The sequence below is a fragment of the Oncorhynchus nerka genome, linkage group LG16, assembly GCF_034236695.1.
Source record: "Oncorhynchus nerka isolate Pitt River linkage group LG16, Oner_Uvic_2.0, whole genome shotgun sequence".
Taxonomy (NCBI): domain Eukaryota; kingdom Metazoa; phylum Chordata; class Actinopteri; order Salmoniformes; family Salmonidae; genus Oncorhynchus; species Oncorhynchus nerka.
Genome location: NC_088411.1, coordinates 50,506,003 through 50,531,223, shown reverse-complemented (window position 1 = coordinate 50,531,223; position 25,221 = coordinate 50,506,003). Strand labels below are relative to the sequence as shown.

Here is a 25,221-nt window from a genome sequence, read left to right as displayed (position 1 = left end):
TGTGCTCTATTCCAGCTCCTCGCAATTGCTGGGCTGGAATGGGCATCCAGCCAGGATGTATTGAGCCAGCTCTATGTTCTGGATCTGAGGTGCATGTCACCAGCGCGCCTCCTGGGTCCAGTACGCCCTGTTCCTCCTCCCCATACTCACCCTGAGGTGCGTGTCACCAGCCCGGTACCACCAGTGTCGGCACCACGCACCAGGCCAAAAGTGTGCCTCGGCAGTCCAGTACGCCCTGTTCCTCCTCCCCATACTCGCCCTGAGGTGCGTGTCACCAGCCCGGTACCACCAGTGCCGGCACCACGCGCCAGGCCTACTGTGTGCTTCGGCAGTCCAGAGCGTCCGGCAACAGTACCCAGTCCAGAGCGTCCGGCAACAGTACCCAGTCCAGAGCTTTCGTCGACAGTTCACAGACGGAAACCTCCAACGACGGGGGCCACAGTCCGGAACCTCCAACGACGGGCCACAGTCCGGAACCTCCAACGACGGGCCACAGTCCGGAACCTCCAGCGTCGGTCCCCAGCCCAGGGTCTCTAGCAATGGTCCCCAGTCCGGGGTCAGGGTGTGACGAGGGTGGTATGTGTAGTTTTTGTATTGTTGAGTTTTTTTTTGTATAGCTAGGTGTTCATATGTCTATGGTTGCCTAGATTTGTTCCCAATCAGAGGCAGCTGTTTATTGTTGTCTCTGATTGGGGACCATATTTCGGCAGCCATATTCCTTGGGTATTTTGTGGGTTATTATCTATGTGTAGTTAAATGTCAGCACTAGTTGTTTATAGCTTCACGTTCATTTTGTTAGTTTGTTTACGTGTTCTTCGTTTTAATAAAAGAAGTATGTATTCCAATCACCCTGCGCCTTGGTCTCCTCGTTACGACGAATGTGACGGGGTGAAAATATTGAATTGTCTGTGTCTGTAGAAGAGTCACGTTTTCGTTTTGAAATCGGTTCCCGTCTTACCCTACGTCATCTTTGGGTGCTGCTTGTCTTCCTAATATTTGTCGATAAATGTCTCTAGCCTTAAGATTTGTTTTGTGTTGTTATCCAGATTGAAGGTCATCACCCACCAGAGTGTGTAGTGCTAATATTTTAGTCTAACTTGCCGATATTGAATATTACGTTTTTATCTTTGTTCAGTCCGCCATTACCTGTCTCAGTCCCGCCTCCAAAGAATGCACCTTTATTTGTGTTTGAGTGAGCGCAAACATTCAACAACAATGAAAGATTCCCTGTCTTAGGTCAGTTAGGATCAACACTTTATTGTAAGAATGTGAAATGTCAGAATAATCGAAGACAGAAATATTTATTTCAGCTTTTATTTCTTTCATCACATTCCCAGTGAGTCAGAAGTTTACATACACTCAATTAGTATTTGGTAGCATTGCCTTTAAATGGTTTAATTTGGGTCAAACGTTTCAGGTAGCCTTCCACAAGTTTCCCACAATAAGTTGGGTGAATTCTGGCCCATTCCTCCTGATAGAGCTGGTGTAACTGAGTGAGGTTTGTAGGCCTCCTTGCTCACACACGCTTTCTCAGTTCTGCCCAAAACTTTTCTATAGGGTTGAGGTCAGGGCTTTGTGATGGCCACTCCAATGACTTTGTTGTCCTTAAGCCATTTTGCCACAACTTCTGAAGTATGCTTGGGGTCATTGTCAATTTGGAAGACCCATTTGCGACCAAGCATTAACTTCCTGACTGATGTCTTGAGATGTTGCTTCAATTTGTCCACATCATTTTACTCCGTCATGATGCCATCTATTTTGTGAAGTGCACCAGACCCTCCTGCAGCAAACATGATGCTACCACCCCCGTGCTTCACGGTTGGGATGGTGTTCTTTGGCTTGCAAGCCTCCCCCTTTTTCCTCCAAACATAACGATGGTCATTATGGCCAAACAGTTCTATTTTTGTTTCATCAGACCAGAGGACATTTCTCCAAAAAGAACCATCTTTGTCCCCATGTGCAGTTGCAAACCGTAATCTGGCTATTTTACGGCGGTTTTGGAGCGTGGTCCCATGGTGTTTATACTTGCGTACTATTGTTTGTACAGATGAACGTGGTACCTTCAGGCGTTTGGAAATTTCTCCCAAGGATGAACCAGGCTTTTGAAGGTCTCAAATATTTTTCTGAGGTCTTGTCTGATTTCTGTTGATTTTCCAATGTCAAGCAAAGAGGCACTGAGTTTGAAGGTAGGCCTTGAAATATATCCACAGGTACACCTCCAATTGACTCAAATTATGTCAATTAGCCCATCAGAAGTTTCTGAAGCCATGACATCATTTTCTGGAATTTTCCAAGCTGTTTAAAGGCACAGTCAACTTAGTGTATGTAAACTTCTGACCCACTGGAATTGTGATACAGTGAATTATAAGTGAAATATGTGGAGTGGTTGAGAAATGAGTTTTAATGACTCCAACCTAAGTGTATGTAAACTTCAGACTTCAACTCTATATCAATAACCTTGCTGTTGTGTCTTCTACCATACTAATCTATATCAATAACCTTACTGCTGGGTCTTCTACCATACTAATCTATATCAATAACCTTGCTGCTGGGTCTTCCACCATACTAATCTATATCAATAACCTTGCTGCTGTGTCTTCTACCATACTAATCTATATCAATAACCTTACTGCTGGGTCTTCTACCATACTAATCTATATCAATAACCTTACTGCTGGGTCTTCTACCATACTAATCTATATCAATAACCTTACTGCTGGGTCTTCTACCATACTAATCTATATCAATAACCTTGCTGCTGGGTCTTCTACCATACTAATCTATATCAATAACCTTACTGCTGGGTCTTCCACCATACTAATCTATAACAATAACCTTACTGCTGGGTCTTCTACCATACTAATCTATAACAATAACCTTGTTGCTGTGTCTTCTACCATACTAATCTATATCAATAACCTTGTTGCTGTGTCTTCTACCAATCCATACTAATCTATATCAATAACCTTGCTGCTGTGTCTTCTACCATACTAATCTATATCAATAACCTTACTGCTGGGTCTTCTACCATACTAATCTATATCAATAACCTTACTGCTGGGTCTTCTACCATACTAATCTATATCAATAACCTTACTGCTGAGTCTTCTACCATACTAATCTATATCAATAACCTTACTGCTGGGTCTTCTACCATACTAATCTATATCAATAACCTTGCTGCTGGGTCTTCTACCATACTAATCTATATCAATAACCTTGCTGCTGGGTCTTCTACCATACTAATCTATATCAATAACCTTGTTGCTGTGTCTTCTACCAATCTATATCAATAACCTTGTTGCTGTGTCTTCTACCAATCCATACTAATCTATATCAATAACCTTGCTGCTGTGTCTTCTACTAATCTATATCAATAACCTTGCTGCTGTGTCTTCTACCATACTAATCTATATCAATAACCTTACTGCTGGGTCTTCTACCATACTAATCTATATCAATAACCTTACTGCTGGGTCTTCTACCATACTAATCTATATCAATAACCTTGCTGCTGGGTCTTCTACCATACTAATCTATATCAATAACCTTGTTGCTGTGTCTTCTACCAATCTATATCAATAACCTTGTTGCTGTGTCTTCTACCAATCCATACTAATCTATATCAATAACCTTGTTGCTGTGTCTTCTACCATTACATACTAAACTATATCAATAACCTTACTGCTGAGTCTTCTACCATACTAATCTATAACAATAACCTGACTGCTGGGTCTTCTACCATACTAATCTATAACAATAACCTGACTGCTGGGTCTTCTACCATACTAATCTATAACAATAACCTTACTGCTGAGTCTTCTACCATACTAATCTATAACCTTGTTGCTGTGTCTTCTACCAATCCATACTAATCTATATCAATAACCTTGTTGCTGGGTCTTCTACCATACTAATCTATATCAATAACCTTGCTGCTGGGTCTTCTACCATACTAATCTATATCAATAACCTTACTGCTGGGTCTTCTACCATACTAATCTATATCAATAACCTTACTGCTGGGTCTTCTACCATACTAATCTATATCAATAACCTTGCTGCTGGGTCTTCTACCATACTAATCTATATCAATAACCTGACTGCTGAGTCTTCTACCATACTAATCTATAACAATAACCTGACTGCTGGGTCTTCTACCATACTAATCTATAACAATAACCTGACTGCTGGGTCTTCTACCATACTAATCTATAACAATAACCTTACTGCTGAGTCTTCTACCATACTAATCTATAACCTTGTTGCTGTGTCTTCTACCATAACATACTAATCTATATCAATAACCTTGTTGCTGTGTCTTCTACCATACTAATCTATATCAATAACCTTACTGCTTTGTCTTCTACTGTACTTCTCATTCTCTGATGACACCAATTAGATTTGATAACGCAGGCATTTTGATTCACTAATGAATTAAGCTAACACAGGCATTGCCACATTTTCTGAATGGTTCCAAATACACAATTCATCTTTAAATATAAAAAAATCCTACGTTATTTTATTCAATAGTAAGAATAAGAAATATTGTTAAAGAGCCAGAATCTCAATTGGTGTGAATGAAACAAGTCACATCCACTAGATTCCAGGGAGTTTTAATAGATGACACGTTACCCTGGAAAGATCCCATTCAGTCTGCAGTAAAGTGATGAAATGTGTTGATATCAGATAGATGAGTGGTTTGGCTTATCAGGCTTCCTAACTCCATACTGGAGCTTCAGTTACCCAGATCTCTATACTGGAGCTTCAGTTAGCCAGATCTCTATACTGGAGCTTCAGTTACCCAGATCTCTATACTGGAGCTTCAGTTACCCATATCTCTATACTGGAGCTTCAGTTACCCAGATCTCATTCACTGTAATATTGTCTGGGCCAGTAGATATGCCTTCTACCTACACAAATGACTCATCATACAAAAGAAATGTACATGACTAGACACCTCCTCTAATTACCTGGCTCCATCTGCAGCTTTGTTTAAGAAACTCAATATCTTGTCTATTTACAACCTTAATGTACACCAATTATGCACTTTCATCTACATATACTCAAACCTCCAAGACAGTTGACCTAAACCCTTCAATGGATTCTTCCAGGTTCATTATACAATTAATCTATATAATGTTCACCCTCCCCACTGTCACACCTCATTTAATCAATTCTCTATCAGATACAGAGGTACTCTGGAATTCTTATCTTCACATTGCCAAAACATCATCATCCCTCAATAACTTCAAGTGAAGACTGGAGGTCAGCTTGATGAACCAAACTACTCAGTAACCCCTTCCATATAGCCCAACTCTCACATTTAAACAAAACAAAAATATGTATTTATTTGTTTAATGATTACTGATTAATTTATACATTCATAATTAGTAGGTTTTGTGTTTAAACAAACCTTTGTCTACATCTGTGCTGTATATTGTTTTTGGAGGTGTTGTTTTTAAACCTTCCAACATTCCAACCTTCCAACCTTCCAACCTGCCAACCTTCCAACCTTCCAACCTTCCAACCTTCCAACATTCCAACCTTCCAACATTCCAACCTGCACAACATTCCAACCTTCCAACATTCCAACCTTCCAACCTTTCAACATTCCAACATTCCAACCTTTCAACATTCCAACCTTCCAACATTCCAACCTTCCAACATTCCAACCTTCCAACATTCCAACCTTCACAACATTTACTATTGATTTGATCTGTATTGTTGTCTGTCACTTCTTTTCTTTGCTATAAATAAATGAAACCAAAATAAGTAGGGTGGTCAGGTAGGGTATAAGGTGGTCAGGTAGGGTATAAGGTGGTCAGGTAGGGTATAAGGTGGTCAGGTAGGGTGGTCAGGAGGGTGGTCAGGTAGGGTATAAGGTGGTCAGGGTAGGGTATAAGGTGGTCAGGTAGGGTATAAGGTGGTCAGGTAGGGTGGAGGGTGGTCAGGTAGGGTATAAGGTGGTCAGGTAGGGTGGTCAGGTAGGGTATAAGGTGGTCAGGTAGGGTATAAGGTGGTCAGGTAGGGTATAAGGTGGTCAGGTAGGGTATAAGGTGGTCAGGTAGGGTGGAGGGTGGTCAGGTAGGGTATAAGGTGGTCAGGTAGGGTATAAGGTGGTCAGGTAGGGTATAAGGTGGTCAGGTAGGTGGAGGTGGTCAGGTAGGGTATAAGGTGGTCAGGTAGGGTGGAGGTGGTCAGGTAGGGTATAAGGTGGTCAGGTGTATATAGGTGGTCAGGTAGGTATAAGGTGGTCAGGTAGGGTATAAGGTGGTCAGGTAGGGTATAAGGTGGTCAGGTAGGGTATAAGGTGGTCAGGTAGGGTGGAGGGTGGTCAGGTAGGGTAAGGGTGGTCAGGGTAGGGTGGAGGGTGGTCAGGTAGGGTATAAGGTGGTCAGGTAGGGTATAAGGTGGTCAGGTAGGGTATAAGGTGGTCAGGTATAGGGTATAAGGTAGTGGTCAGGTAGGGTATAAGGTGGTCAGGTAGGGTATAAGGTGGTCAGGTAGGGTATAAGGTGGTCATAAGGTGGTCAGGGGTAAGGTGGTCAGGTAGGGTATAAGGTGGTCAGGTAGGGTATAAGGTGGTCAGGTAGGGTGGAGGGTGGTCAGGTAGGGTATAAGGTGGTCAGGTAGGGTATAGGGTGGTCAGGGTAGGGTATAAGGTGGTCAGGTAGGGTATAAGGTGGTCAGGTAGGGTATAAGGTGGTCAGGTAGGGTATAAGGTGGTCAGGTAGGGTATAAGGTGGTCAGGTAGGGTATAAGGTGGTCAGGTAGGGTATAAGGTGGTCAGGTAGGGTATAAGGTGGTCAGGTAGGGTCATAAGGTGGTCAGGTAGGGTATAAGGTGGTCAGGTAGGGGTATAAGGTGGTCAGGTAGGGTGGAGGGTGGTCAGGTAGGGTGGGGGTGGTCAGGTAGGGTATAAGGTGGTCAGGTAGGGTATAAGGTGGTCAGGTAGGGTATAAGGTGGTCAGGTAGGGTATAAGGTGGTCAGGTAGGGTATAAGGTGGTCAGGTAGGGTATAAGGTGGTCAGGTAGGGTATAAGGTGGTCAGGTAGGGTATAAGGTGGTCAGGTAGGGTATAAGGTGGTCAGGTAGGGTATAAGGTGGTCAGGTAGGGTATAAGGTGGTCAGGTAGGGTGGAGGGTGGTCAGGTAGGGTATAAGGTGGTCAGGTAGGGTGGATAAGGTGGCCAGGTAGGGAAGGTGGTCAGGTAGGGTATAGGGTATAAGGTGGTCAGGTAGGGTATAAGGTGGTCAGGTAGGGTAAGGTGGTCAGGTAGGGTATAAGGTGGTCAGGTAGGGTATAAGGTATGGTCAGGTAGGGTATAAGGTGGTCAGGTGGTCAGGGTATAAGGGTATAAGGTGGTCAGGTAGGGTATAAGGTGGTCAGGGTAGGGTAGGGTGGGTGGTCAGGTAGGGTATAAGGTGGTCAGGTGGTAGGGTATAAGGTGGTCAGGTAGGGTATAAGGTGGTCAGGTAGGGTAAGGTGGTCAGGTAGGGTATAAGGTGGTCAGGTAGGGTATAAGGTGGTCAGGGGGGTCAGGTAGGGTATAAGGTGGTCAGGTAGGGTATAGGGTGGTCAGGTAGGGTATAAGGTGGTCAGGGTAGGTGGTCAGGTAGGGTGGAGGGTGGTCAGGGTATAAGGGGTCAGGTAGTGGTCAGGTAGGGTGGTCAGGTAGGGTATAAGGTGGTCAGGTAGGGTATAAGGTGGTCAGGTAGGGTATAAGGTGGTCAGGTAGGGTATAAGGTGGTCAGGTAGGGTGGAGGTGGTCAGGTAGGGTATAAGGGTGGAGGGTGGTCAGGTAGGGTATAGGGTGGTCAGGTGGGCAGGGTGGTAGGGCATAAGGTGGTCAGGTAGGGTATAAGGTGGTCAGGTAGGGTATAAGGTGGTCAGGTAGGGTATAAGGTGGTCAGGTAGGGGTCAGGTGGTCAGGGGTATAAGGTGGTCAGGTAGGGTAGGGTATAAGGTGGTCAGGTATAAGGTGGTCAGGGGTAGGGTGGTCAGGTAGGGTATAAGGTGGTCAGGTAGGGCATAAGGTGGTCAGGTAGGGTATAAGGTGGTCAGGTAGGGTATAGGGTATAAGGTGGTCAGGTAGGGTATAAGGTGGTCAGGTAGGGTATAAGGTGGTCAGGTAGGGTATAAGGTGGTCAGGTAGGGTATAAGGTGGTCAGGTAGGGTATAAGGTGGTCAGGTAGGGTATAAGGTGGTCAGGTAGGGTGGAGGGTGGTCAGGTAGGGTGGTCAGGTAGGGGTGGAGGGTGGTCAGGTAGGGTATAAGGTGGTCAGGTAGGGTATGGTCAGGTAGGGTATAAGGTGGTCAGGTAGGGTATAAGGTGGTCAGGTAGGGTGGAGGGTGGTCAGGTAGGGTATAAGGTGGTCAGGTAGGGTGGAGGTGGTCAGGTAGGGTATAAGGTGGTCAGGTAGGGTATAAGGTGGTCAGGTAGGGTGGAGGGTGGTCAGGTAGGGTATAAGGTGGTCAGGTAGGGTAAGGTGGTAAGGTGGTCAGGTAGGTATAAGGTGGTCAGGTAGGGTAAAGGTGGTCAGGTAGGGTATAAGGTGGTCAGGGTATAAGGTGGTCAGGTAGGGTAGGGTAAGGTGGTCAGGTAGGGTATAAGGTGGTCAGGTAGGGTATAAGGTGGTCAGGTAGGTGGAGGTGGGTCAGGTAGGGTATAAGGTGGTCAGGTAGGGTGGAGGGTGGTCAGGTAGGGTATAGGGTGGTCAGGTAGGGTATAAGGTGGTCAGGTAGGGTATAAGGTGGTCAGGTAGGGTATAAGGTGGTCAGGTAGGGTATAAGGTGGTCAGGTAGGGTATAAGGTGGTCAGGTAGGGTATAAGGTGGTCAGGTAGGGTGGAGGGTGGTCAGGTAGGGTATAAGGTGGTCAGGTAGGGTATAAGGTGGTCAGGTAGGGTATAAGGTGGTCAGGTGGAGGGTATAAGGGTGGTCAGGTAGGGTATAAGGTGGTCAGGTAGGGTATAAGGTGGTCAGGTAGGGTATAAGGTGGTCAGGTAGGGTATAAGGTGGTCAGGTAGGGTATAAGGTGGTCAGGTAGGGTATAAGGTGGTCAGGTAGGTGGAGGGTGGTCAGGTAGGGTATAAGGTGGTCAGGTAGGGTATAAGGTGGTCAGGTAGGGTATAAGGTGGTCAGGTAGGGTAGGGTGGTCAGGTAGGGTGGAGGGTGGTCAGGTAGGGTATAAGGTGGTCAGGTAGGGTATAAGGTGGTCAGGTAGGGTATAAGGTGGTCAGGTCAGGGTATAAGGTGGTCAGTAGGGTGGAGGGTGGTCAGGTAGGGTATAAGGTGGTCAGGTAGGGTATAAGGTGGTCAGGTAGGGTATAAGGTGGTCAGGTAGGGTATAAGGTGGTCAGGTAGGGTGGAGGTGGTCAGGTAGGGTAAGGTGGTCAGGTAGGGTATAAGGTGGTCAGGTAGGGAGTAAGGTGGTATAATAAGGTGGTCAGGTAGGGTATAAGGTGGTCAGGTAGGGTGGTCAGGTATAAGTGGTATAGGGTATAAGGTGGTCAGGTAGGGTATAAGGTGGTCAGGTATAGGGTATAAGGTGGTCAGGTAGGGTATAAGGTGGTCAGGTAGGGTGGAAGGTGGTCAGGTAGGGTATAAGGTGGTCAGGTAGGGTATAAGGTGGTCAGGTAGGGTGGAGGGTGGTCAGGTAGGGTATAAGGTGGTCAGGTAGGGTATAAGGTGGTCAGGTAGGGTATAAGGTGGTCAGGTAGGGTAGGTCAGGGTGGTCATAAGGTGGTCAGGTAGGTAGGGTATAAGGTGGTCAGGTAGAGTGGAGGGTGGTCAGGTATAAGGTGGTGGTAGGGTGGTCAGGTAGGGTATAAGGTGGTCAGGTAGGGTGGAGGGTGGTCAGGTAGGGTATAAGGTGGTCAGGTAGGGTATAAGGTGGTCAGGTAGGTGGTATAAGGTGGTCAGGTAGGGGTGGTCAGGTAGGGTATAAGGTGGTCAGGTAGGGTATAAGGTGGTCAGGTAGGGTGGAGGGTGGTATATGGGTGGGTAGGGTATAAGGTGGTCAGGTAGGGTAGGGTGGGTATAAGGTGGTCAGGTAGGGTAAGGTGGTCAGGTAGGGTATAAGGTGGTCAGGTAGGGTGGGAGGTGGTCAGGTATAAGGTGGTCAGGTAGGGTATAAGGTGGTCAGGTAGGGTATAAGGTGGTCAGGTAGGGTAGGTGGTGAAGGGTGGTCAGGTAGGGTATAAGGTGGTCAGGTAGGTGGTATAAGGTGGTCAGGTAGGTGGTCAGGTAGGGTAAGGTGGTCAGGTAGGGTATAAGGTGGTCAGGTAGGGTATAAGGTGGTCAGGTGGTCAGGTAGGGTGGAGGGGGTATAAGGTGGTCAGGTAGGGTATAAGGTGGTCAGGTGGTAGGGTATAAGGTGGTCAGGGTATAAGGTGGTCAGGTAGGGTATAAGGTGGTCAGGTAGTATAAGGTGGTCAGGTAGGGGTAAGGTGGTCAGGTAGGGTAAGGTGGTCAGGTAGGGTATAAGGTGGTCAGGTAGGGTATAAGGTGGTCAGGTAGGGTATAAGGTGGTCAGGTAGGGTATAAGGTGGTCAGGTAGGGTATAAGGTGGTCAGGGTAGGGTGGAGGGGGTGGTCAGGTAGGGTATAAGGTGGTCAGGTAGGGTATAAGGTGGTCAGGTAGGGTGGAGGGTGGTCAGGTAGGGTATAAGGTGGTCAGGTAGGGTATAAGGTGGTCAGGTAGGGTATGGAGGTGGTCAGGTAGGGTATAAGGTGGTCAGGTAGGGTATAAGGTGGTCAGGTAGGGTATAAGGTGGTCAGGTAGGGTATAAGGTGGTCAGGTAGGGTATAAGGTGGTCAGGTAGGGTGGAGGGTGGTCAGGTAGGGTATAAGGTGGTCAGGTAGGGTATAAGGTGGTCAGGTAGGGTATAAGGTGGTCAGGTAGGGTATAAGGTGGTCAGGGGTGGAGGGTGGTCAGGTAGGGTATAAGGTGGTCAGGTAGGGTATAAGGTGGTCAGGTAGGGTATAAGGTGGTCAGGTAGGGTATAAGGTGGTCAGGTAGGTATAAGGTGGTCAGGTAGGGTATAAGGTGGTCAGGTAGGGTGGATAAGGTGGTCAGGTAGGGTATAAGGTGGTCAGGTAGGGTGGTAGGGTGGGAGGGTGGTCAGGTAGGGTATAAGGTGGTCAGGTAGGGTGGAGGGTGGTCAGGTAGGGTATAAGGTGGTCAGGTAGGGTATAAGGTGGTCAGGTAGGGTATAAGGTGGTCAGGTAGGGTATAAGGTGGTCAGGTAGGGTGGAGGTGGTCAGGTAGGGTATAAGGTGGTCAGGTAGGGTGGAGGGTGGTCAGGTAGGGGTGGTCAGGTAGGGTATAAGGTGGTCAGGTAGGTGGAGGGTGGTCAGGTAGGGTGGAGGGTGGTCAGGTAGGGTATAAGGTGGTCAGGTAGGGTGGAGGGTGGTCAGGTAGGGTGGAGGGTGGTCAGGTAGGGTATAAGGTGGTCAGGTAGGGTCAGGTAGGGGTGGAGGGTGGTCAGGTAGGGTATAAGGTGGTCAGGTAGGGTATAAGGTGGTCAGGTAGGGTATAAGGTGGTCAGGGTAAGGTGGTCAGGTAGGGTGGTCAGGTAGGGTATAAGGTGGTCAGGTAGGTGGAAGGGGTCATAGGGTGGAGGTGGTCAGGTAGGGTATAAGGTGGTCAGGTAGGGTATAAGGTGGTCAGGTAGGGTATGGAAGGTGGTCAGGTAGGGTGGAGGTGGTCAGGTAGGGTATGAGGGTGGTCAGGTAGGGTGGAGGTGGTCAGGTAGGGTATAAGGTGGTCAGGTAGGGTATAAGGTGGTCAGGTAGGGTATAAGGTGGTCAGGTGGGTAGGGTATAAGGTGGTCAGGTAGGGTATAAGGTGGTCAGGTAGGGTGGTCAGGTAGGGTATAAGGTGGTCAGGTAGGGTATAAGGTGGTCAGGTAGGGTATAAGGTGGTCAGGTAGGGTATAAGGTGGTCAGGTAGGGCATAAGGTGGTCAGGTAGGGTATAAGGTGGTCAGGTAGGGGTAAGGTGGTCAGGTAGGGTATAAGGTGGTCAGGTAGGGTATAAGGTGGTCAGGTAGGGTATAAGGTGGTCAGGTAGGGTATAAGGTGGTCAGGTAGGGTATAAGGTGGTCAGGTAGGGTATAAGGTGGTCAGGTAGGTGGTCAGGTAAGGTGGAGGGTGGTCAGGTAGGGTATAAGGTGGTCAGGTAGGGTATAAGGGGTGGTCAGTAGGGTATAAGGTGGTCAGGTAGGGTATAAGGTGGTCAGGTAGGGTGGAGGTGGTCAGGGTATAAGGTGGTCAGGTAGGTATAAGGTGGTCAGGTAGGGTATAAGGTGGTCAGGTAGGGTATAAGGTGGTCAGGTAGGGTATAAGGTGGTCAGGTATAAGGTGGTAGGGTATAAGGTGGTCAGGTAGGGTATAAGGTGGTCAGGTAGGTATAAGTGGTCAGGTAGGGTGGAGGGTGGTCAGGTAGGGTATAAGGTGGTCAGGTAGGGTATAAGGTGGTCAGGTAGGGTGGAGGGTGGTCAGGTAGGGTATAAGGTGGTCAGGTAGGGTATAAGGTGGTCAGGTAGGGTATAAGGTGGTCAGGTAGGGTATAAGGTGGTCAGGTAGGGTATAAGGGTAGGTGGAGGTAGTCAGGTATAAGGTGGTCAGGTAGGGTATAAGGTGGTCAGGTAGGTGGAGGGTGGTCAGGTAGGTATAAGGTGGTCAGGTAGGGTATAAGGTGGTCAGGTAGGGTGGAGGGTGGTCAGGTAGGTATAAGGTGGTCAGGTAGGGTATAAGGTGGTCAGGTAGGTATAAGGTGGTCAGGTAGGGTATAAGGTGGTCAGGTAGGGTATAAGGTGGTCAGGTAGGTATAAGGTGGTCAGGTAGGGTATCAGGTGGTCAGGTAGGGTATAAGGTGGTCAGGGTATAAGGTGGTCAGGTAGGGTGGAGGGTGGTCAGGTAGGGTATAAGGTGGTCAGGTAGGGTGGAGGGTGGTCAGGTAGGGTATAAGGTGGTCAGGTAGGGTATAAGGTGGTCAGGTAGGGTAGGGTGGTCAGGTAGGGTCAGGTCAGGGTGGAAGGTGGTCAGGTAGGGTATAAGGGTGGTCAGGTAGGGTATATGGTCAGGTAGTGGAGGTGGTAAGGTAGGGTAGGTAGGTGGTAAGGTGGTCAGGTAGGGTATAAGGTGGTCAGGTAGGGTAGGGTGGGGTATAAGGTGGTCAGGTAGGGTATAAGGTGGTCAGGTAGGGTATAAGGTGGTCAGGTAGGGTATAAGGTGGTCAGGTAGGGTGGAAGGTGGTCAGGTAGGGTATAAGGTGGTCAGGTAGGGTATAAGGTGGTCAGGTAGGGTATAAGGTGGTCAGGTAGGGTATAAGGTGGTCAGGTAGGGTATAAGGTGGTCAGGTAGGGTATAAGGTGGTGGGGTCAGGGTGGTAGGGTATAAGGTGGTCAGGTAGGGTATAAGGTGGTCAGGTAGGGTATAAGGTGGTCAGGTAGGGTAGGGTATAAGGTGGTCAGGTAGGTGGTCAGGTAGGGTGGAGGGTGGTCAGGTAGGGTATAAGGTGGTCAGGTAGGGTGGGTATAAGGTGGTCAGGTAGGGTATAAGGTGGTCAGGTAGGGTATAAGGTGGTCAGGTAGGGTATAAGGTGGTCAGGGTATAAGGTGGTCAGGTAGGGTATAAGGTGGTCAGGTAGGGTATAAGGTGGTCAGGTAGGGTATAAGGTGGTCAGGTAGGGTATAAGGTGGTCAGGTAGGGTATAAGGTGGTCAGGTAGGGTATAAGGTGGTCAGGTAGGGTGGAGGGTGGTCAGGTAGGGTATAAGGTGGTCAGGTAGGTGGTATAAGGTGGTCAGGTAGGGTATAAGGTGGTCAGGTAGGGTATAAGGTGGTCCAGGTAGGGTATAAGGTGGTCAGGTAGGGTATAAGGTGGTCAGGTAGGGTATAAGGTGGTCAGGTAGGGTATAAGGTGGTCAGGTAGGGTATAAGGTGGTCAGGTAGGGTATGGAAGGTGGTCAGGTAGGGTGGAGGTGGTCAGGTAGGGTATAAGGTGGTCAGGTAGGGTATAAGGTGGTCAGGTAGGGTAAGGTGGTCAGGTAGGGTGGAGGTGGTCAGGTAGGGTATAAGGTGGTCAGGGTAGGGGTATAAGGTGGTCAGGTAGGGTATAAGGTGGTCAGGTAGGGTGGTCAGGTAGGGTATAAGGTGGTCAGGTAGGTATAAGGTGGTATATAAGGTGGTCAGGTAGGGTATAAGGTGGTCAGGTAGGTGGTCAGGTAGGGTATAAGGTGGTCAGGTAGGGTATAAGGTGGTCAGGTAGGGTATAAGGTAGTAGGGTGGAGGTGGTCAGGTATAAGGTGGTCAGGTAGGGTATAAGGTGGTCAGGTAGGGTATAAGGTGGTCAGGGTATAAGGTGGTCAGGTAGGGTATAAGGTGGTCAGGTAGGGTATAAGGTGGTCAGGTAGGGTATAAGGTGGTCAGGTAGGGTATAAGGTGGTCAGGTAGGGTGGAGGTGGTCAGGTAGGGTGGAGGTGGTCAGGTAGGGTATAAGGTGGTCAGGTAGGGTATAAGGTGGTCAGGTAGGTATAAGGTGGTCAGGTAGGGTGGATAAGGTGGTCAGGTAGGGTAAGGTGGTCAGGTAGGGTAAGGTGGTCAAGGGTGGTCAGGTATAAGGTGGGGTGGAGGGTGGTCAGGTAGGGTATAGGTGGTGGTAGGGTGGTCAGGTAGGTGGTCAGGTAGGGTATAAGGTGGTCAGGTAGGGTATAAGGTGGTCAGGTAGGGTATAAGGTGGTCAGGTAGGGTATAAGGTGGTCAGGTAGGGTATAAGGTGGTCAGGTAGGGTATAAGGTGGTCAGGTAGGGTGGAGGGTGGTCAGGTATAAGGTGGTCAGGTAGGGTATAAGGTGGTCAGGTAGGGTATAAGGTGGTCAGGTAGGGTATAAGGTGGTCAGGTAGGGTATAAGGTGGTCAGGTAGGGTATAAGGTGGTCAGGTAGGGTATAAGGGTGGTCAGGTAGGGTATAAGGTGGTCAGGTAGGGTATAAGGTGGTCAGGTAGGGGTGGAGGGTGGTCAGGTAGGGTATAAGGTGGTCAGGTAGGGTATAAGGTGGTCAGGTAGGGTGGGAGGGTGGTCAGGGTATAAGGTGGTCAGGTAGGGTATAAGGTGGTCAGGTAGGGTGGAGGGTGGTCAGGTAGGGTATAAGGTGGTCAGGTAGGGTATAAGGTGGTCAGGTAGGGTATAAGGTGGTCAGGTAGGGTATAAGGTGGTCAGGTAGGGTGGAGGGTGGTCAGGTAGGGTATAAGGTGGTCAGGTAGGGTATAAGGTGGTCAGGTAGGGTATAAGGTGGTCAGGTAGGGTATAAGGTGGTCAGGTAGGGTGGAGGGTGGTCAGGTATAAGGTGGTCAGGTAGGGTATAAGGTGGTCAGGTAGGGTATAAGGTGGTCAGGTAGGGTGGAGGGTGGTCAGGTAGGGTATAAGGTGGTCAGGTAGGGTATAAGGTGGTCAGGTAGGGTATAAGGTGGTCAGGTAGGGTATAAGGTGGTCAGGTAGGGTATAAGGTGGTCAGGTAGGGTATAAGGTGGTCAGGTAGGGTATAAGGTGGTCAGGTAGGGTATAAGGTGGTCAGGTATAAGGTGGTCAGGTAGGGTGGAGGGTGGTCAGGTAGGGTATAAGGTGGTCAGGTAGGGTATAAGGTGGTCAGGTAGGGTATAAGGTGGTCAGGTAGGGTATAAGGTGGTCAGGTATAAGGTGGTCAGGTAGGGTATAAGGTGGTCAGGTAGGGTATAAGGTGGTCAGGTATAAGGTGGTCAGGTAGGGTATAAGGTGGTCAGGTAGGGTATAAGGTGGTCAGGTAGGGTATAAGGTGGTCAGGTAGGGTATAAGGTGGTCAGGTAGGGTATAAGGGAGGGTGGTCAGGTAGGGTATAAGGTGGTCAGGTAGGGTATAAGGTGGTCAGGGTAAGGTGGGGTATAAGGTGGTCAGGTAGGGTATAAGGTGGTCAGGGTAGGGTGGGTGGTCAGGTAGGGTATAAGGTGGTCAGGTAGGGTATAAGGTGGTCAGGTAGGGTATAAGGTGGTCAGGTAGGGTATAAGGTGGTCAGGTAGGGTATAAGGTGGTCAGGTAGGGTATAAGGTGGTCAGGTAGGGTATAAGGTGGTCAGGTAGGGTATAAGGTGGTCAGGTAGGGTATAAGGTGTATAAGGTGGTCAGGTAGGGTATAAGGTGGTCAGGTAAGGTGGTCAGGTAGGGTAAGGTGGTCAGGTAGGGTAAGGTGGGGTATAAGGTGGTCAGGTAGGGTATAAGGTGGTCAGGTAGGGTATAAGGTGGTCAGGTAGGGTATAAGGTGGTCAGGTAGGGTATAAGGTAGGTGGTATAAGGTGGTCAGGTAGGGTATAAGGTGGTCAGGGGTATAAGGTGGTCAGGTAGGGTATAAGGTGGTCAGGTAGGGTGGAGGGTGGTCAGGTAGGGTATAAGGTGGTCAGGTAGGGTATAAGGTGGTCAGGTAGGGTATAAGGTGGTCAGGTAGGGTATAAGGTGGTCAGGTAGGGTGGAGGTGGTCAGGTAGGGTATAAGGTGGTCAGGTAGGGTATAAGGTGGTCAGGTAGGGTATAAGGTGGTCAGGGTATAGGTGGTCATAGGGTATAAGGTGGTCAGGTAGGGTATAAGGTGGTCAGGTAGGGTATAAGGTGGTCAGGTAGGGTGGAGGGTGGTCAGGTAGGGTATAAGGTGGTCAGGTAGGGTATAAGGTGGTCAGGTAGGGTATAAGGTGGTCAGGTAGGGTGGAGGGTGGTCAGGTAGGGTATAAGGTGGTCAGGTAGGGTATAAGGTGGTCAGGTAGGGTATAAGGTGGTCAGGTATAAGGTGGTCAGGTAGGGTATAAGGTGGTCAGGTAGGGTATAAGGTGGTCAGGTAGGGTATAAGGTGGTCAGGTAGGGTATAAGGTGGTCAGGTAGGGTATAAGGTGGTCAGGTAGGGTGGAGGGTGGTCAGGTAGGGTATAAGGTGGTCAGGTAGGGTATAAGGTGGTCAGGTAGGGCATAAGGTGGTCAGGTAGGGTATAAGGTGGTCAGGGTAAGGTGGTCAGTAGGGTATAAGGTGGTCAGGTAGGGTATAAGGTGGTCAGGTAGGGTGGAGGGTGGTCAGGTATAAGGTGGTCAGGTAGGGTATAAGGTGGTCAGGTAGGGTATAAGGTGGTCAGGTAGGGTATAAGGTGGTCAGGTAGGGTATAAGGTGGTCAGGTAGGGTATAAGGTGGTCAGGTAGGGTATAAGGTGGTCAGGTAGGGTATAAGGTGGTCAGGTAGGGTATAAGGTGGTCAGGTAGGGTATAAGGTGGTCAGGTAGGGTGGAGGGTGGTCAGGTAGGGTATAAGGTGGTCAGGTAGGGTGGAAGGTGGTCAGGTAGGGTATAAGGTGGTCAGGTAGGGTATAAGGTGGTCAGGTAGGGTGGAGGGTGGTCAGGTAGGGTATAAGGTGGTCAGGTAGGGTATAAGGTGGTCAGGTAGGGTATAAGGTGGTCAGGTAGGGTATAAGGTGGTCAGGTAGGGTATAAGGTGGTCAGGTAGGGTGGAGGGTGGTCAGGTAGGGTATAAGGTGGTCAGGTAGGGTATAAGGTGGTCAGGTAGGGTATAAGGTGGTCAGGTAGGGTGGTAGGTATAAGGTGGTCAGGTAGGGTATAAGGTGGTCAGGTAGGGTATAAGGTGGTCAGGTAGGGTATAAGGTGGTCAGGTAGGGTATAAGGTGGTCAGGTAGGGTATAAGGTGGTCAGGTAGGGTGGAGGGTGGTCAGGTAGGGTGGAGGGTGGTCAGGTAGGGTATAAGGTGGTCAGGTAGGGTATAAGGTGGTCAGGTAGGGTATAAGGTGGTCAGGTAGGGTATAAGGTGGTCAGGTAGGGTATAAGGTGGTCAGGTAGGGTATAAGGTGGTCAGGTAGGGTATAAAGGTGGTCAGGTAGGGTATAAGGTGGTCAGGTAGGGTATAAGGTGGTCAGGTAGGGTATAAGGTGGTCAGGTAGGGTATAAGGTCAGGTAGGGTGGAGGTGGTCAGGTAGGGTATAAGGTGGTCAGGGTAGGTGGTCAGGTAGGGTGGAGGTGGTCAGGTAGGGGTAAGGTGGTCAGGTAGGGTGAGGGTGGTCAGGTAGGGTATAAGGTGGTCAGGTGGTCAGGTAGTGGTATAAGGGTCAGGTAGGGGTAAGGTGGTCAGGTAGGGTGGAGGTGGTCAGGTAGGGTAAGGTGGTCAGGTAGGGTATAAGGTGGTCAGGTAGGGTGGAGGTCAGGTAGGGTATAAGGTGGTCAGGTAGTGGAGGGTGGTCAGGTAGGGTATAAGGTGGTCAGGTAGGGTATAAGGTGGTCAGGTAGGGTGGAGGGTGGTCAGGTAGGGTATAAGGTGGTCAGGTAGGGTATAAGGTGGTCAGGTAGGGTGGAGGGTGGTCAGGTAGGGTGGAGGGTGGTCAGGTAGGGTATAAGGTGGTCAGGTAGGGTGGAGGGTGGTCAGGTAGGGTATAAGGTGGTCAGGTAGGGTATAAGGTGGTCAGGTAGGGTGGAGGGTGGTCAGGTAGGGTATAAGGTGGTCAGGTAGGGTATAAGGTGGTCAGGTAGGGTATAAGGTGGTCAGGTAGGGGTATAGGTGGTGGAGGGTAGGGTATAAGGTGGTCAGGGGTAGGTGGGGTAGGGTAAGGTGGTCAGGTAGGGGTGGAGGTGGTCAGGTAGGGTATAAGGTGGTCAGGTAGGGTATAAGGTGGTCAGGTATAAGGTGGTCAGGTAGGGTATAAGGTGGTCAGGTAGGGTATAAGGTGGTCAGGTAGGGTGGAGGGTGGTCAGGTATAAGGTGGTCAGGTAGGGTATAAGGTGGTCAGGTAGGGTATAAGGTGGTCAGGTAGGGTATAAGGTGGTCAGGTAGGGTATAAGGTGGTCAGGTAGGGTATAAGGTGGTCAGGTAGGGTATAAGGGGTGGTCAGGTAGGTGGTCAGGTAGGGTATAAGGTGGTCAGGTAGGGTATAAGGGGGTCAGGTAGGGTGGAGGGTGGTCAGGTAGGGTATAAGGTGGTCAGGTAGGGTATAAGGTGGTCAGGTAGGGTATAAGGTGGTCAGGTAGGGTATAAGGTGGTCAGGTAGGGGTATAAGGTGGTCAGGTAGGGTATAAGGTGGTCAGGTGGTCAGGTAGGGTATAAGGTGGTCAGGTAGGGTATAAGGTGGTCAGGTAGGGTATAAGGTGGTGGTAGGGTATAAGGTGGTCAGGTAGGGTATAAGGTGGTCAGGTAGGGTATAAGGTAGTCAGGTATAAGGTGGTCAGGTAGGGTATAAGGTGGTCAGGTCAGGTAGGGTATAAGGTAGAGGTATAAGGTGGTCAGGTAGGGTCAGGTGGTCAGGTAGGGTATAAGGTGGTCAGGTAGGGTATAAGGTGGTCAGGTAGGGTATAGGTGGTCAGGTAGGGTATAAGGTGGTCAGGTAGGGTATAAGGTGGTCAGGTAGGGTATAAGGTGGTCAGGTAGGGTATAAGGTGGTCAGGTAGGGTATAAGGTGGTCAGGTAGGGTGGAGGGTGGTCAGGTAGGGTATAAGGTGGTCAGGTAGGGTATAAGGTGGTCAGGTAGGTGGTCAGGTAGGGTATAAGGTGGTCAGGTAGGGGTAAGGTGGGTATAAGGTGGTCAGGTAGGGTATAAGGTGGTCAGGTAGGGTATAAGGTGGTCAGGTAGGGTATAAGGTGGTCAGGTAGGGTATAAGGTGGTCAGGTAGGGTATAAGGTGGTAGTAGGGTATAAGGTGGTCAGGTAGGGTATAAGGTGGTCAGGTAGGGTATAAGGTGGTCAGGTAGGTAGGGTATAAGGTGGTCAGGTAGGGTATAAGGTGGTGGTAGGGTATAAGGTGGTCAGGTAGGGTATAAGGTGGTCAGGGTAGGGTATCAGGTAGGGTATAAGGTGGTCAGGTAGGGTGGAGGGTGGTCAGGTAGGGTATAAGGTGGTCAGGTAGGGTATAAGGTGGTCAGGTGGAGGGGGTCATAAGGTGGTCAGGTAGGGTATAAGGTGGTCAGGTAGGGTATAAGGTGGTCAGGTAGGGTATAAGGTGGTCAGGTAGGGTATAAGGTGGTCAGGTAGGGTATAAGGTGGTCAGGTAGGGTGGAGGGTGGTCAGGTAGGGTATAAGGTGGTCAGGTAGGGTATAAGGTGGTCAGGTAGGGTATAAGGTGGTCAGGTAGGGTATAAGGTGGTCAGGGTAGGGTGGAGGGTGGGGTATAAGGTGGTCAGGTAGGGTATAAGGTGGTCAGGTAGGGTATAAGGTGGTCAGGTAGGGTATAAGGTGGTCAGGTAGGGTATAAGGTGGTCAGGTAGGGTATAAGGTGGTCAGGTAGGGTATAAGGTGGTCAGGTAGGGTATAAGGTGGTCAGGTAGGGTATAAGGTGGTCAGGTAGGGTATAAGGTGGTCAGGTAGGGTATAAGGTGGTCAGGTAGGGTGGAGGTGGTGGTCAGGTATAAGGTGGTCAGGTAGTAGGGTGGTCAGGTAGGGTATAAGGTGGTCAGGTAGGGTATAAGGTGGTCAGGTAGGGTGGAAGGTGGTCAGGTGGGTATAAGGTGGTCAGGTAGGGTGGGTATAAGGTGGTCAGTAGGGTATAAGGTGGTCAGGTAGGGTATAAGGTGGTCAGGTAGGGTATAAGGTGGTCAGGTAGGGTATAAGGTGGTCAGGTAGGGTATAAGGTGGTCAGGTGGAGGTGGTCAGGTAGGGTATAAGGTGGTCAGGTAGGGTATAAGGTGGTCAGGTATAAGGTGGTCAGGTAGGGTATAAGGTGGTCAGGTAGGGTATAAGGTGGTCAGGTATAAGGTGGTCAGGTAGGGTATAAGGTGGTCAGGTAGGGTATAAGGTGGTCAGGTAGTGGTATAAGTGGTAGGGTATAAGGTGGTCAGGTAGGGTATAAGGTGGTCAGGTAGGGTATAAGGTGGTCAGGTAGGGTATAAGGTGGTCAGGTAGGGTATAAGGTGGTCAGGTAGGGTATAAGGTGGTCAGGTAGGGTATAAGGTGGTCAGGTAGGGTATAAGGTGGTCAGGTAGGGTATAAGGTGGTCAGGTAGGGTATAAGGTGGTCAGGTAGGGTATAAGGTGGTCAGGTAGGGTATAAGGTGGTCAGGTAGGGTATAAGGTGGTCAGGTAGGGTGGAGGTGGTCAGGTAGGGTATAAGGTGGTCAGGTAGGGTGGAGGTGGTCAGGTAGGGTATAAGGTGGTCAGGTAGGGGTAGTGGTCAGGTAAGGTGGTCAGGTATAAGGTGGTCAGGTAGGGTAGGGTATAAGGTGGTCAGGGTGGTCAGGTAGGGTATAAGGTGGTCAGGTAGGGTATAAGGTGGTCAGGTAGGGTGGAAGGTGGTCAGGTAGGGTGGAGGTGGTCAGGTAGGGTATAAGGTGGTCAGGTAGGGTAAGGTGGTCAGGTAGGGTATAAGGTGGTCAGGTAGGTGGTCAGGTAAGGTGGTCAGGTAGGGTCAGGTAGGGTATAAGGTGGTCAGGTAGGGTATAAGGTGGTCAGGTAGGGTATAAGGTGGTCAGGTAGGGTATAAGGTGGTCAGGTAGGGTAAGGTGGTCAGGTAGGTATAAGGGTCAGGGGTATAAGGTGGTCAGGTAGGGTAAGGTGGTCAGGTAGGGTATAAGGTGGTCAGGTAGGGTGGAGGGTGGTCAGGTAGGGTAGGTGGTATAAGGTGGTCAGGTAGGGTAGGGTGGTCAGGTATAAGGTGGTCAGGTAGGGTATAAGGTGGTCAGGTAGGGTATAAGGTGGTCAGGTAGGGTATAAGGTGGTCAGGTAGGGTGGAGGTGGTCAGGTAGGGTATAAGGTGGTCAGGTAGGGTATAAGGTGGTCAGGTAGGGTATAAGGTGGTCAGGTAGGGTATAAGGTGGTCAGGTAGGGTATAAGGTGGTCAGGTAGGGTGGAGGTGGTCAGGTAGGGTATAAGGTGGTCAGGTAGGGTATAAGGTGGTCAGGTGGAGGGTGGTCAGGTAGGGTATAAGGTGGTCAGGTAGGGTATAAGGTGGTCAGGTAGGGTATAAGGTGGTCAGGTAGGGTATAAGGTGGTCAGGTAGGTGGAGGGTGGTCAGGTAGGGTGGAGGGTGGTCAGGTAGGGTATAAGGTGGTCAGGTAGGGTATAAGGTGGTCAGGTAGGGTATAAGGTGGTCAGGTAGGGTATAAGGTGGTCAGGTAGGGTATAAGGTGGTCAGGTAGGGTAGTATAAGGTGGTCAGGTAGGGTATAAGGTGGTCAGGTAGGGTATAAGGTGGTCAGGTAGGGTATAAGGTGGTCAGGTATAGGGTGGGGTGGTCAGGTAGGGTATAAGGTGGTCAGGTAGGGTATAAGGTGGTCAGGTAGGGTATAAGGTGGTCAGGTAGGTATAAGGTGGTCAGGTAGGGTATAAGGTGGTCAGGTAGGGTATAAGGTGGTCAGGTAGGGTATAAGGTGGTCAGGTAGGGTATAAGGTGGTCAGGTAGGGTATAAGGTGGTCAGGTAGGGTATAAGGTGGTCAGGTAGGGTATAAGGTGGTCAGGTAGGGTATAAGGTGGTCAGGTAGGGTATAAGGTGGTCAGGTAGGGTGGAGGGTGGTCAGGTATAAGGTGGTCAGGTAGGGTATAAGGTGGTCAGGTAGGGTGGAGGGTGGTCAGGTAGGGTATAAGGTGGTCAGGTAGGGTATAAGGGTGGTCAGGTATAAGGTGGTCAGGTAGGGTATAAGGTGGTCAGGTAGGGTATAAGGTGGTCAGGTAGGGTATAAGGTGGTCAGGTAGGGTATAAGGTGGTCAGGTATAAGGTGGTCAGGTATAAGGTGGTCAGGTAGGGTATAAGGTGGTCAGGTAGGGTATAAGGTGGTCAGGTATAAGGTGGTCAGGTAGGGTATAAGGTGGTCAGGTAGGGTATAAGGTGGTCAGGTAGGGTATAAGGTGGTCAGGTAGGGTATAAGGTGGTCAGGTAGGGTATAAGGTGGTCAGGTAGGGTATAAGGTGGTCAGGTAGGGTATAAGGTGGTCAGGTAGGGGGTATAAGGTGGTCAGGTAGGGTATAAGGTGGTCAGGTAGGGTATAAGGTGGTGGTCAGGTAGGGTATAAGGTGGTCAGGTAGGGTATAAGGTGGTCAGGTAGGGTATAAGGTGGTCAGGTAGGGTATAAGGTGGTCAGGTAGGGTATAAGGTGGTCAGGTAGGGTATAAGGTGGTCAGGTATAAGGTGGTCAGGTAGGGTATAAGGTGGTCAGGTAGGGTATAAGGTGGTCAGGTAGGGTATAAGGTGGTCAGGTAGGGTATAAGGTGGTCAGGTAGGGTATAAGGTGGTCAGGTAGGGTGGAGGGTAGGGTATAAGGTGGTCAGGTAGGGTATAAGGTGGTCAGGTAGGGTATAAGGTGGTCAGGTAGGGTGGAAGGTGGTCAGGGTAGGGTAAGGTGGTCAGGTAGGGTATAAGGTGGTCAGGTAGGGTATAGGGTAAGGTGGTCAGGTAGGGTATAAGGTGGTCAGGTAGGGGGTAGGGTAAGGTGGTCAGGTAGGGTATAAGGTGGTCAGGTAGGGTATAAGGTGGTCAGGTAGGGTATAAGGTGGTCAGGGTATAAGGTGGTCAGGTAGGGTATAGGGTGGTCAGGTAGGGTATAAGGTGGTAGGGTATAAGGTGGTCAGGTAGGGTATAAGGTGGTCAGGTAGGGTATAAGGTGGTCAGGTAGGGTATAAGGTGGTCAGGTAGGGTATAAGGTGGTCAGGTAGGGTAAGGTGGTCAGGTAGGGTAGGTGGTCAGGTAGGGTATAAGGTGGTCAGGTAGGGTATAAGGTGGTCAGGTAGGGTATAAGGTGGTCAGGTAGGGTCAGGTAGGGTCAGGTATAAGGTGGTCAGGTAGGGTATAAGGTGGTCAGGTAGGGTATAAGGTGGTCAGGTAGGGTGGAGGTGGTCAGGTAGGGTATAAGGTGGTCAGGTAGGGTATAAGGTGGTCAGGTAGGGTAAGGTGGTCAGGTAGGGTATAAGGTGGTCAGGTAGGGTGGAGGTGGTCAGGTAGGGTGGTCAGGTAGGGTATAAGGTGGTCAGGTAGGGTGGAGGTGGTCAGGTAGGGTATAAGGTGGTCAGGTAGGGTATAAGGTGGTCAGGTAGGGTGGAGGTGGTCAGGTAGGGTATAAGGTGGTCAGGTAGGGTATAAGGGTGGTCAGGTAGGGTATAAGGTGGTCAGGTAGGGTATAAGGTGGTCAGGTAGGGTATAAGGTGGTCAGGTAGGGTATAAGGTGGTCAGGTAAGGTGGTCAGGTAGGGTATAAGGTGGTCAGGTAGGGTATAAGGTGGTCAGGTAGGGTATAAGGTGGTCAGGTATAAGGGTGGAGGTAGGGTGGGTCAGGTATAAGGTGGTCAGGTAGGGTATAAGGTGGTCAGGGTATAAGGTGGTCAGGTAGGGTATAAGGTGGTCAGGTAGGGTATAAGGTGGTCAGGTAGGGTATAAGGTGGTCAGGTAGGGTATAAGGTGGTCAGGTATAAGGTGGTAGGGTATAAGGTGGTCAGGTAGGGTATAAGGTGGTCAGGTAGGGTGGAAGGTGGTGGTATAAGGTGGTCAGGTAGGGTATAAGGTGGTCAGGTAGGTGGGGTATAAGGTGGTCAGGTAGGGTAAGGTGGTCAGGTAGGGTATAAGGTGGTCAGGTAGGTGGTATAAGGTGGTCAGGTAGGGTATAAGGTGGTCAGGTAGGGTAGGGTATAAGGTGGTGGTCAGGTAGGGTATAAGGTGGTCAGGTAGGGTATAAGGTGGTCAGGTAGGGTGGAGGGGTGGTCAGGTAGGGTGGAGGTGGTCAGGTATAAGGTGGGGTATAAGGTGGTCAGGTAGGGTATAAGGTGGTCAGGTAGGGTATAAGGTGGTCAGGTAGGTAGGGTGGAAGGTGGTCAGGTAGGGTGGAGGGTGGTCAGGTATAAGGTGGTCAGGTAGGGTATAAGGTGGTCAGGTAGGGTATAAGGTGGTCAGGTAGGGTGGAGGGTGGTCAGGTAGGTGGTCAGGTAGGGTATAAGGTGGTCAGGTAGGGTGGAGGTGGTCAGGTGGTCAGGTAGGGTATAGGGTGGTCAGGTAGGGTATAAGGTGGTCAGGTAGGGTATAAGGTGGTCAGGTAGGGTATAAGGTAGTCAGGTATAAGGTGGTCAGGTAAGGGGTCAGGTAGTATAAGGTGGTCAGGGTAAGGTGGTCAGGTGGAGGGTGGTCAGGTAGGTATAAGGTGGTCAGGTAGGGTATAAGGTGGTCAGGTAGGGTGGAGGTGGTCAGGTAGGGTAGGGTGGTCAGGTAGGGGTATAAGGTGGTCAGGGTAGGGTATAAGGTGGTC

At 49.8% G+C, this 25,221-nt stretch overlaps 1 long non-coding RNA gene across 4 annotated transcripts; it reads right to left on the bottom strand.

Moving 5' to 3' along the window:
* Window positions 1-1,232: 1,232 nt before the first annotated feature.
* On the bottom strand, window positions 1,233-5,851 carry LOC135561250 (uncharacterized). Of its 4 annotated transcripts, none has more exons than XR_010459359.1 (3): window positions 3,261-5,851; window positions 2,584-2,966; window positions 1,233-2,457 (listed from the first exon to the last, which is right to left on the bottom strand). It is a non-coding gene; the product is annotated as an uncharacterized LOC135561250 (long non-coding RNA). The 4 variants fall into 4 exon arrangements; XR_010459360.1 differs by having other exon boundaries at window positions 2,584-3,549; window positions 3,681-5,851; XR_010459358.1 differs by having other exon boundaries at window positions 2,584-4,308; window positions 4,351-5,851.
* Window positions 5,852-25,221: the final 19,370 nt, after the last annotated feature.